This window comes from Oncorhynchus tshawytscha, unplaced genomic scaffold (genome assembly GCF_018296145.1).
Source record: "Oncorhynchus tshawytscha isolate Ot180627B unplaced genomic scaffold, Otsh_v2.0 Un_contig_556_pilon_pilon, whole genome shotgun sequence".
Classification (NCBI taxonomy): Eukaryota; Metazoa; Chordata; class Actinopteri; order Salmoniformes; family Salmonidae; genus Oncorhynchus; species Oncorhynchus tshawytscha.
In genome coordinates, this window is record NW_024609752.1 from 115527 (window position 1) to 126004 (window position 10478).

Below are 10478 nucleotides of genomic sequence, written 5' to 3' on the forward strand. Positions count from 1 at the left end.
CCCTCTAACCACTAGACTACCTGCCTCCCCCTCCCCCTCTAACCACTAGACTACCTGCCCCCCCCTCTAACCACTAGACTACCTGCCTCCCCCTCTAACCACTAGACTACCTGCCTCCCCCTCTAACCACTAGACTACCTGCCTCCCCCTCCCCTCTAACCACTAGACTACCTGCCTCCCCCTCCTCCCCCTCCCCTCTAACCACTAGACTACCTGCCTCCTCCCCTCTAACCACTAGACTACCTGCCTCCCCCTCCCCTCTAACCACTAGACTACCTGCCCCCCTCTAACCACTAGACTACCTGCCTCCCCCTCTAACCACTAGGCTACCTGCCTCCCCCTCTAACCACTAGACTACCTGCCTCCCCCTCCCCTCTAACCACTAGACTACCTGCCTCCCCTCTAACCACTAGACTACCTGCCTAACCCCCCCCCTCTAACCACTAGACTACCTGCCTCCCCCTCCCCTCTAACCACTAGACTACCTGCCTCCCCCTCTAACCACTAGACTACCTGCCTCCCCCTCCCCCTCTAACCACTAGACTACCTGCCTCCCCCTCTAACCACTAGACTACCTGCCTCCCCCTCTAACCACTAGACTACCTGCCCCCTCTAACCACTAGACTACCTGCCTCCCCTCTAACCACTAGACTACCTGCCCCCCCCCTCTAACCACTAGACTACCTGCCTCCCCCTCTAACCACTAGACTACCTGCCTCCCCCTCTAACCACTAGACTACCTGCCTCCCCCTCTAACCACTAGACTACCTGCCTCCCCCTCTAACCACTAGACTACCTGCCTCCCCCTCTAACCACTAGACTACCTGCCTCCCCCTCTAACCACTAGACTACCTGCCTCCCCCCTCCCCTCTAACCACTAGACTACCTACCTACCCCCTCCCCCTCTAACCACTAGACTACCTGCCTCCCCCTCTAACCACTAGACTACCTGCCTCCCCCTCCCCCTCTAACCACTAGACTACCTGCCTCCCCCTCTAACCACCAGACTACCTGCCTCCCCCTCCCCCTCTAACCACTAGACTACCTGCCTCCCCCCTCTAACCACTAGACTACCTGCCTCCCCCTCTAACCACTAGACTACCTGCCTCCCCCCTCTAACCACTAGACTACCTGCCTCCCCCTCTAACCACTAGACTACCTGCCCCCCCCTCTAACCACTAGACTACCTGCCTCCCCCTCTAACCACCAGACTACCTGCCTCCCCCTCTAACCACTAGACTACCTGCCTCCCCCTCTAACCACTAGACTACCTGCCTCCCCCTCTAACCACTAGACTACCTGCCCCCTCTAACCACTAGACTACCTGCCTCCCCCTCTAACCACTAGACTACCTGCCCCCCCTAACCACTAGACTACCTGCCTCCCCCTAACCCCCCTCTAACCACTAGACTACCTGCCTCCCCTCCCCTCTAACCACTAGACTACCACTGACTACCTGCCTCCCCCTCTAACCACTAGACTACCTGCCTCCCCCTCTAACCACTAGACTACCTGCCTCCCCCCCCCTCTAACCACTAGACTACCTGCCTCCCCCCTCTAACCACTAGACTACCTGCCTCCCCCTCTAACCACTAGACTACCTGCCTCCCCCTCTAACCACTAGACTACCTGCCTCCCCCTCTAACCACTAGACTACCTGCCTCCCCCCCCCCTCTAACCACTAGACTACCTGCCTCTAACCCCCCCCTCTAACCACTAGACTACCTGCCTCCCCCTCTAACCACTAGACTACCTGCCTCCCCCCTCTAACCACTAGACTACCTGCCTCCCCCTCTAACCACTAGACTACCTGCCTCCCCCCCCTCTAACCACTAGACTACCTGCCTCCCCCTCTAACCACTAGACTACCTGCCTCCCCCTCTAACCACTAGACTACCTGCCTCCCCCTCTAACCACTAGACTACCTGCCTCCCCCTCTAACCACTAGACTACCTGCCTGCCCCCCTCTAACCACTAGACTAACTGCCTCCCCCCTGCCCCCTCTAACCACTAGACTACCTACCTCCCCCTCCCCCTCTAACCACTAGACTACCTGCCTCCCCCCTCTAACCACTAGACTACCTGCCTCCCCCCCTCTAACCACTAGACTACCTGCCTCCCCCCTAACCCCCCCCTCTAACCACTAGACTACCTGCCTCCCCCTCTAACCACTAGACTACCTGCCTCCCCCCCCCTCTAACCACTAGACTACCTGCCTCCCCCTCTAACCACTAGACTACCTGCCTCCCCCCCCTCTAACCACTAGACTACCTGCCCCCCCTCTAACCACTAGACTACCTGCCTCCCCCTCTAACCACTAGACTACCTGCCTCTAACCCCTACCCCCTCTAACCACTAGACTACCTGCCTCCCCCTCTAACCACTAGACTACCTGCCTCCCTCCCTCTAACCACTAGACTACCTGCCCCCCTCTAACCACTAGACTACCTGCCTCCCCCTCTAACCACTAGACTACCTGCCTCCCCCTCTAACCACTAGACTACCTGCCTCCCCCTCTAACCACTAGACTACCTGCCTCCCCCTCCCCTCTAACCACTAGACTACCTACCTCTAACCCCCTCCCCTCTAACCACTAGACTACCTGCCTCCCCCTCTAACCACTAGACTACCTGCCCCCTCCCCCCCCCTCTAACCACTAGACTACCTGCCTCCCCCTCTAACCACTAGACTACCTGCCTCCCCCCCTCTAACCACTAGACTACCTGCCCCCCTCTAACCACTAGACTACCTGCCTCCCCCTCTAACCACTAGACTACCTGCCCCCCCTCTAACCACTAGACTACCTGCCTCCCCCTCTAACCACTAGACTACCTGCCTCCCCCTCTAACCACTAGACTACCTGCCTGCCCCCTCTAACCACTAGACTACCTACCTCCCCCCCCTCTAACCACTAGACTACCTGCCTCCCCCTCCCCCTCTAACCACTAGACTACCTGCCTCCCCTGCCTCCCCCTCTAACCACTAGACTACCTGCCTCCCCCCCCCCTCTAACCACTAGACTACCTGCCTCCCCCCTCTAACCACTAGACTACCTGCCTCCCCCTCTAACCACTAGACTACCTGCCCCCCTCTAACCACTAGACTACCTGCCTCCCCCTCTAACCACTAGACTACCTGCCTCCCCCTCTAACCACTAGACTACCTGCCTCCCCCTCTAACCACTAGACTACCTGCCTCCCCCTCTAACCACTAGACTACCTGCCTCCCCCTCTAACCACTAGACTACCTACCCCCCCTCTAACCACTAGACTACCTGCCTCCCCCCCCCTCTAACCACTAGACTACCTGCCTCCCCTCTAACCACTAGACTACCTGCCTCCCCCCCTCTAACCACTAGACTGCCTCCCTAACCCCCCCCCTCTAACCACTAGACTACCTGCCTCCCCCCTCTAACCACTAGACTACCTGCCTCCCCCTCCCCTCTAACCACTAGACTACCTGCCTCCCCCTCTAACCACTAGACTACCTGCCTCCCCCTCCCCTCTAACCACTAGACTACCTGCCTCCCCCTCTAACCACTAGACTACCTGCCTCCCCCTCTAACCACTAGACTACCTGCCTCCCCCTCTAACCACTAGACTACCTGCCCCCTCTAACCACTAGACTACCTGCCTCCCCCTCTAACCACTAGACTACCTGCCCCCCCCTCTAACCACCAGACTACCTAACCCTGGACCCCCCTCCCCCTCTAACCACTAGACTACCTGCCTCCCCCTCTAACCACTAGACTACCTGCCTCCCCCTCTAACCACAGACTACCTGCCTCCCCTCTAACCACCCCCTCCCCCTCTAACCACTAGACTACCTGCCTCCCCCTCTAACCACTAGACTACCTGCCCCCCTCTAACCACTAGACTACCTGCCTCCCCCTCCCCCTCTAACCACTAGACTACCTGCCTCCCCTCCCCTCTAACCACTAGACTACCTGCCTCCCCCTCCCCTCTAACCACTAGACTACCTGCCTCCCCCTCTAACCACTAGACTACCTGCCTCCCCCTCTAACCACTAGACTACCTGCCTCCCCCTCTAACCACTAGACTACCTGCCTCCCCCTCTAACCACTAGACTACCTGCCTCCCCCTCTAACCACTAGACTACCTGCCTCCCCCTCTAACCACTAGACTACCTGCCTCCCCCCCCTCTAACCACTAGACTACCTGCCTCCCCCCCCCCCTCTAACCACTAGACTACCTGCCTCCCCCTCTAACCACTAGACTACCTGCCTCCCCCTCTAACCACTAGACTACCTGACTACCTACCTGCCTCCCCTCTAACCACTAGACTACCTGCCTCCCCTAACCACTCCCCCTCTAACCACTAGACTACCTGCCTCCCCCCCCTCTAACCACTAGACTACCTGCCTCCCCCTCTAACCACTAGACTACCTGCCTCCCCCCCCCTCTAACCACTAGACTACCTGCCTCCCCCTCTAACCACTAGACTACCTGCCTCTAACCCCCTAACCACTAGACTACCTGCCTCCCCTCTAACCACTAGACTACCTGCCTCCCCCCCCTCTAACCACTAGACTACCTGCCTCCCCCTCCCCTCTAACCACTAGACTACCTGCCTCCCCCTCTAACCACTAGACTACCTGCCTCCCCTCTAACCACTAGACTACCTGCCCCCCCCTCTAACCACTAGACTACCTGCCTCCCCCTCTAACCACTAGACTACCTGCCTCCCCCTCTAACCACTAGACTACCTGCCTCCCCCTCTAACCACTAGACTACCTGCCTCCCCCTCCCCCTCTAACCACTAGACTACCTGCCTCCCCCTCTAACCACTAGACTACCTGCCTCCCCCTCTAACCACTAGACTACCTGCCTCCCCCTCTAACCACTAGACTACCTGCCTCCCCCTCTAACCACTAGACTACCTGCCTCCCCCTCCCCTCTAACCACTAGACTACCTGCCTCCCCCCTCTAACCACTAGACTACCTGCCCCCCCCTCTAACCACTAGACTACCTGCCTCCCCCTCTAACCACTAGACTACCTGCCCCCCCTCTAACCCCTCATGCCCCCTCTAACCACTAGACTACCTGCCTCCCCCTCTAACCACTAGACTACCTGACTACCTAACCCTAGACCCCCTCCCCCTCTAACCACTAGACTACCTGCCTCCCCTCTAACCACTAGACTACCTGCCCCCCCCTCTAACCACTAGACTACCTGCCCCCCCTCTAACCACTAGACTACCTGCCTCCCCCTCTAACCACTAGACTACCTGCCTCCCCCCCCCCTCTAACCACTAGACTACCTGCCTCCCCCTCTAACCACTAGACTACCTGCCTCCCCCCCCTCTAACCACTAGACTACCTGCCCCCCCTCTAACCACTAGACTACCTGCCTCCCCCTCTAACCACTAGACTACCTGCCTCCCCCTCTAACCACTAGACTACCTGCCTCCCCCTCTAACCACTAGACTACCTGCCTCCCCCTCCCCTCTAACCACTAGACTACCTACCTCCCCCCCCCTCTAACCACTAGACTACCTGCCCCCCCCTCTAACCACTAGACTACCTGCTCCCCCCCCCTCTAACCACTAGACTACCTGCCTCCCCCTCTAACCACTAGACTACCTGCCTGCCCCCTCTAACCACTAGACTACCTGCCTCCCCTCCCCCCCCCTCTAACCACTAGACTACCTGCCTCCCCCCCCTCTAACCACTAGACTACCTGCCTCCCCCTCTAACCACTAGACTACCTGCCTCCCCCTCTAACCACTAGACTACCTGCCTCCCCCCCTCTAACCACTAGACTACCTGCCTCCCCCTCTAACCACTAGACTACCTCCCCTCCCCTCTAACCACTAGACTACCTGCCTCCCCCCCCCCTCTAACCACTAGACTACCTGCCCCCTCTAACCCCCTCCCCTCTAACCACTAGACTACCTGCCTCCCCCCCCCTCTAACCACTAGACTACCTGCCTCCCCCTCTAACCACTAGACTACCTGCCTCCCCCTCTAACCACTAGACTACCTGCCCCCCCTCTAACCACTAGACTACCTGCCTCCCCCTCTAACCACTAGACTACCTGCCTCCCCCTCTAACCACTAGACTACCTGCCTCCCCCTCCCCTCTAACCACTAGACTACCTGCCTCCCCCTCTAACCACTAGACTACCTGCCTCCCCCTCTAACCACTAGACTACCTGCCTCCCCCTCTAACCACTAGACTACCTGCCTCCCCCTCTAACCACTAGACTACCTGCCTCCCCCCTCTAACCACTAGACTACCTGCCTCCCCCTCTAACCACTAGACTACTGCCTCCCCCTCCCCCTCTAACCACTAGACTACCTGCCTCCCCCTCTAACCACTAGACTACCTGCCTCCCCCTCCCCTCTAACCACTAGACTACCTGCCTCCCCCCTCTAACCACAGACTACCTGCCTCCCCCTCCCCCTCTAACCACTAGACTACCTGCCTCCCCCTCTAACCACTAGACTACCTGCCTCCCCCTCTAACCACTAGACTACCTGCCTCCCCCTCTAACCACTAGACTACCTGCCCCCCCTCTAACCACTAGGCTACCTGCCTCCCCCCTCTAACCACTAGACTACCTGCCTCCCCCTCTAACCACCAGACTACCTGCCCCCCCTCTAACCACCCCCCTCTAACCACTAGACTACCTGCCTCCCCCTCTAACCACTAGACTACCTGCCTCCCCCCCCCTCTAACCACTAGACTACCTGCCTCCCCCTCTAACCACCAGACTACCTGCCTCCCCCTCCCCTCTAACCACTAGACTACCTGCCTCCCCCTCTAACCACTAGACTACCTGCCTCCCCCTCTAACCACTAGACTACCTGCCTCCCCCTCTAACCACCAGACTACCTGCCCCCCTCTAACCACTAGACTACCTGCCTCCCCCTCTAACCACTAGACTACCCCCCCCCCTCTAACCACTAGACTACCTGCCTCCCCCTCCCCTCTAACCACTAGACTACCTGCCTCCCCCCTCCCCTCTAACCACTAGACTACCTGCCTCCCCTCCCCTCTAACCACTAGACTACCTGCCTCCCCCTCTAACCACTAGACTACCTGCCTCCCCCTCTAACCACTAGACTACCTGCCTCCCCTCTAACCACTAGACTACCTGCCTCCCCCTCTAACCACTAGACTACCTGCCTCCCCCTCTAACCACTAGACTACCTGCCTAGACTACCCCCCTCTAACCACTAGACTACCTGCCTCCCCCTCCCCTCTAACCACTAGACTACCTACCTCCCCCCCCCCCTCTAACCACTAGACTACCTGCCTCCCCCTCTAACCACTAGACTACCTGCCTCCCCTCTAACCACTAGACTACCTGCCTCCCCCTCTAACCACTAGACTACCTGCCTCCCTCATCCCCCTCTAACCACTAGACTACCTGCCTCCCCTCTAACCACTAGACTACCTGCCTCCCCCTCTAACCACTAGACTACCTGCCTCCCCCTCCCCCTCTAACCACTAGACTACCTGCCTCCCCCTCTAACCACTAGACTACCTGCCCCCTAACCACTAGACTACCTGCCTCCCCTAACCACTAGACTACCTGCCTCCCCCCTAACCACTAGACTACCTGCCTCCCCATCCCCTCTAACCACTAGACTACCTGCCTCCCCCTCTAACCACTAGACTACCTGCCTCCCCCTCCCCTCTAACCACTAGACTACCTGCCCCCCTCTAACCACTAGACTACCTGCCCCCCTCTAACCACTAGACTACCTGCCCCCCTCTAACCACTAGACTACCTGCCTCCCCTCTAACCACTAGACTACCCTGCCTCCCCCTCTAACCACTAGACTACCTGCCTCCCCCCCCCTCTAACCACTAGACTACCTCCCCCCCCCTCTAACCACTAGACTACCTGCCCCCCCCCTCCCCTCTAACCACTAGACTACCTGCCTCCCCTCCCCTCTAACCACTAGACTACCTGCCTCCCCCTCCCCCTCTAACCACTAGACTACCTGCCTCCCCCTCTAACCACTAGACTACCTGCCTCCCCCTCTAACCACTAGACTACCTGCCTGCCCCCCTCTAACCACTAGACTACCTGCCTCCCCCCCCCCTCTAACCACTAGACTACCTGCCCCCCCTCTAACCACTAGACTACCTGCCTCCCCCTCTAACCACTAGACTACCTGCCTCCCCCTCTAACCACTAGACTACCTGCCTCCCCCTCTAACCACTAGACTACCTGCCTCCCCCCCTCTAACCACTAGACTACCTGCCTGCCCCCCTCTAACCACTAGACTACCTGCCTCCCCCTCTAACCACTAGACTACCTGCCTCCCCCCCCCTCTAACCACTAGACTACCTGCCTCCCCCTCCCCCTCTAACCACTAGACTACCTACCTAACCCCCCCCCCCTCTAACCACTAGACTACCTGCCTCCCCCTCTAACCACTAGACTACCTGCCCCCTCTAACCCCCTCCCCCTCTAACCACTAGACTACCTGCCTCCCCCTCTAACCACTAGACTACCTGCCTCCCCCCTCTAACCACTAGACTACCTGCCCCCCCCCCTCTAACCTCTAGACTACCTGCCCCCCCCCTCTAACCACTAGACTACCTGCCCCCCTCTAACCACTAGACTACCTGCCCCCCCACTAACCACTAGACTACCCGCCTCCCCCTCTAACCACCTAACCACTAGACTACCTGCCTCCCCCTCTAACCACTAGACTACCTCCCCTCCCCTCTAACCACTAGACTACCTGCCTCCCCCTCCCCCTCTAACCACTAGACTACCTGCCTCCCCTCCCCCTCTAACCACTAGACTACCTGCCTCCCCCTCCCCCTCTAACCACTAGACTACCTGCCCCCCTCTAACCACTACACTACCTGCCTCCCCCTCTAACCACTAGACTACCTGCCCCCCCCCCTCTAACCACTAGACTACCTGCCTCCCCTCTAACCACTAGACTACCTGCCTCCCCCTCTAACCACTAGACTACCTGCCTCCCCCTCTAACCACTAGACTACCTGCCTCCCCCTCTAACCACTAGACTACCTGCCTCCCCTCTAACCACTAGACTACCTGCCTGATAGTGGTAGTAGGGGTGGTAGATGTCGAGTCTACTTTATGGCTCTAATCTGATAGTGGTAGTGGGGTGGTAGATGTCTAGTCTCCTTTATGGCTCTAATCTGATAGTGGTAGTAGGGGTGGTAGATGTCGAGTCTACTTTATGGCTCTAATCTGATAGTGGTAGTGGGGTGGTAGATGTCTAGTCTCCTTTGTGGCTCTAATCTGGTAGTGGTGGTAGATGTCTAGTCTCCTTTATGGCTCTAATCTGATAGTGGTAGTGGGGTGGTAGATGTCTAGTCTACTTTATGGCTCTAATCTGATAGTGGTAGTGGGGTGGTAGATGTCTAGTCTACTTTATGGTTCTAATATGATAGTGGAACTGGGGTGGTAGATGTCTAGTCTACTTTATGGCTCTAATCTGATAGTGGAAGTGGGGTGGTAGATGTCTAGTCTACTTTACGGCTCTAATCTGATAGTGGTAGTGGTGGTAGATGTCAAGTCTACTTTATGGCTCAAATATGATAGTGGTTGATCTCTAGTCTCCATTATGGCTCTAATCTGATAGTGGTAGTGGGGTGGTAGATGTCTAGTCTACTTTATGGCTCTAATCTGATAGTGCTAGTGGGGTGGTAGATGTCTAGTCTCCTTTATGGCTCTAATCTGATAGTGGTAGTGGGGTGGTAGATGTCTAGTCTCCTTTATGGCTCTAATCTGATAGTGGTAGTGGGGTGGTAGATGTCTAGTCTCCTTTATGACTCTAATCTGATAGTGGTAGTGGGGTGGTAGATGTCTAGTCTACTTTATGGCTCTAATCTGATAGTGGTAGTGGGGTGGTAGATGTCTAGTCTACTTTATGGCTCTAATCTGATAGTGGTAGTGGGGTGGTAGATGTCTAGTCTACTTTATGGCTCTAATCTGATAGTGGTAGTGGGGTGGGAGATGTCTAGTCTCCTTTATGGCTCTAATCTGATAGTGGTAGTGGGGTGGTAGATGTCTAGTCTCCTTTGTGGCTCTAATCTGATAGTGGTAGTAGGGGTGGTAGATGTCTAGTCTACTTTATGGCTCTAATCTGATAGTGGTAGTGGGGTGGTAGATGTCTAGTCTCCTTTATGGCTCTAATCTGATAATGGTAGTGGGGTGGTAGATGTCTAGTCTCCTTTGTGGCTCTAATCTGGTAGTGGTGGTAGATGTCTAGTCTCCTTTATGGCTCTAATCTGATAGTTGTAGTGGGGAGGTAGATGTCTAGTCTCCTTTATGGCTCTAATCTGATAGTGGTAGTGGGGTGGTAGATGTCTAGTCTACTTTATGGCTCTAATCTGATAGTGGTAGTGGGGTGGTAGATGTCTAGTCTCCTTTATGGCTCTAATCTGATAGTGGTAGTGGGGTGGTAGATGTCTAGTCTACTTTATGGCTCTAATCTGATAGTGGTAGTGGGGTGGT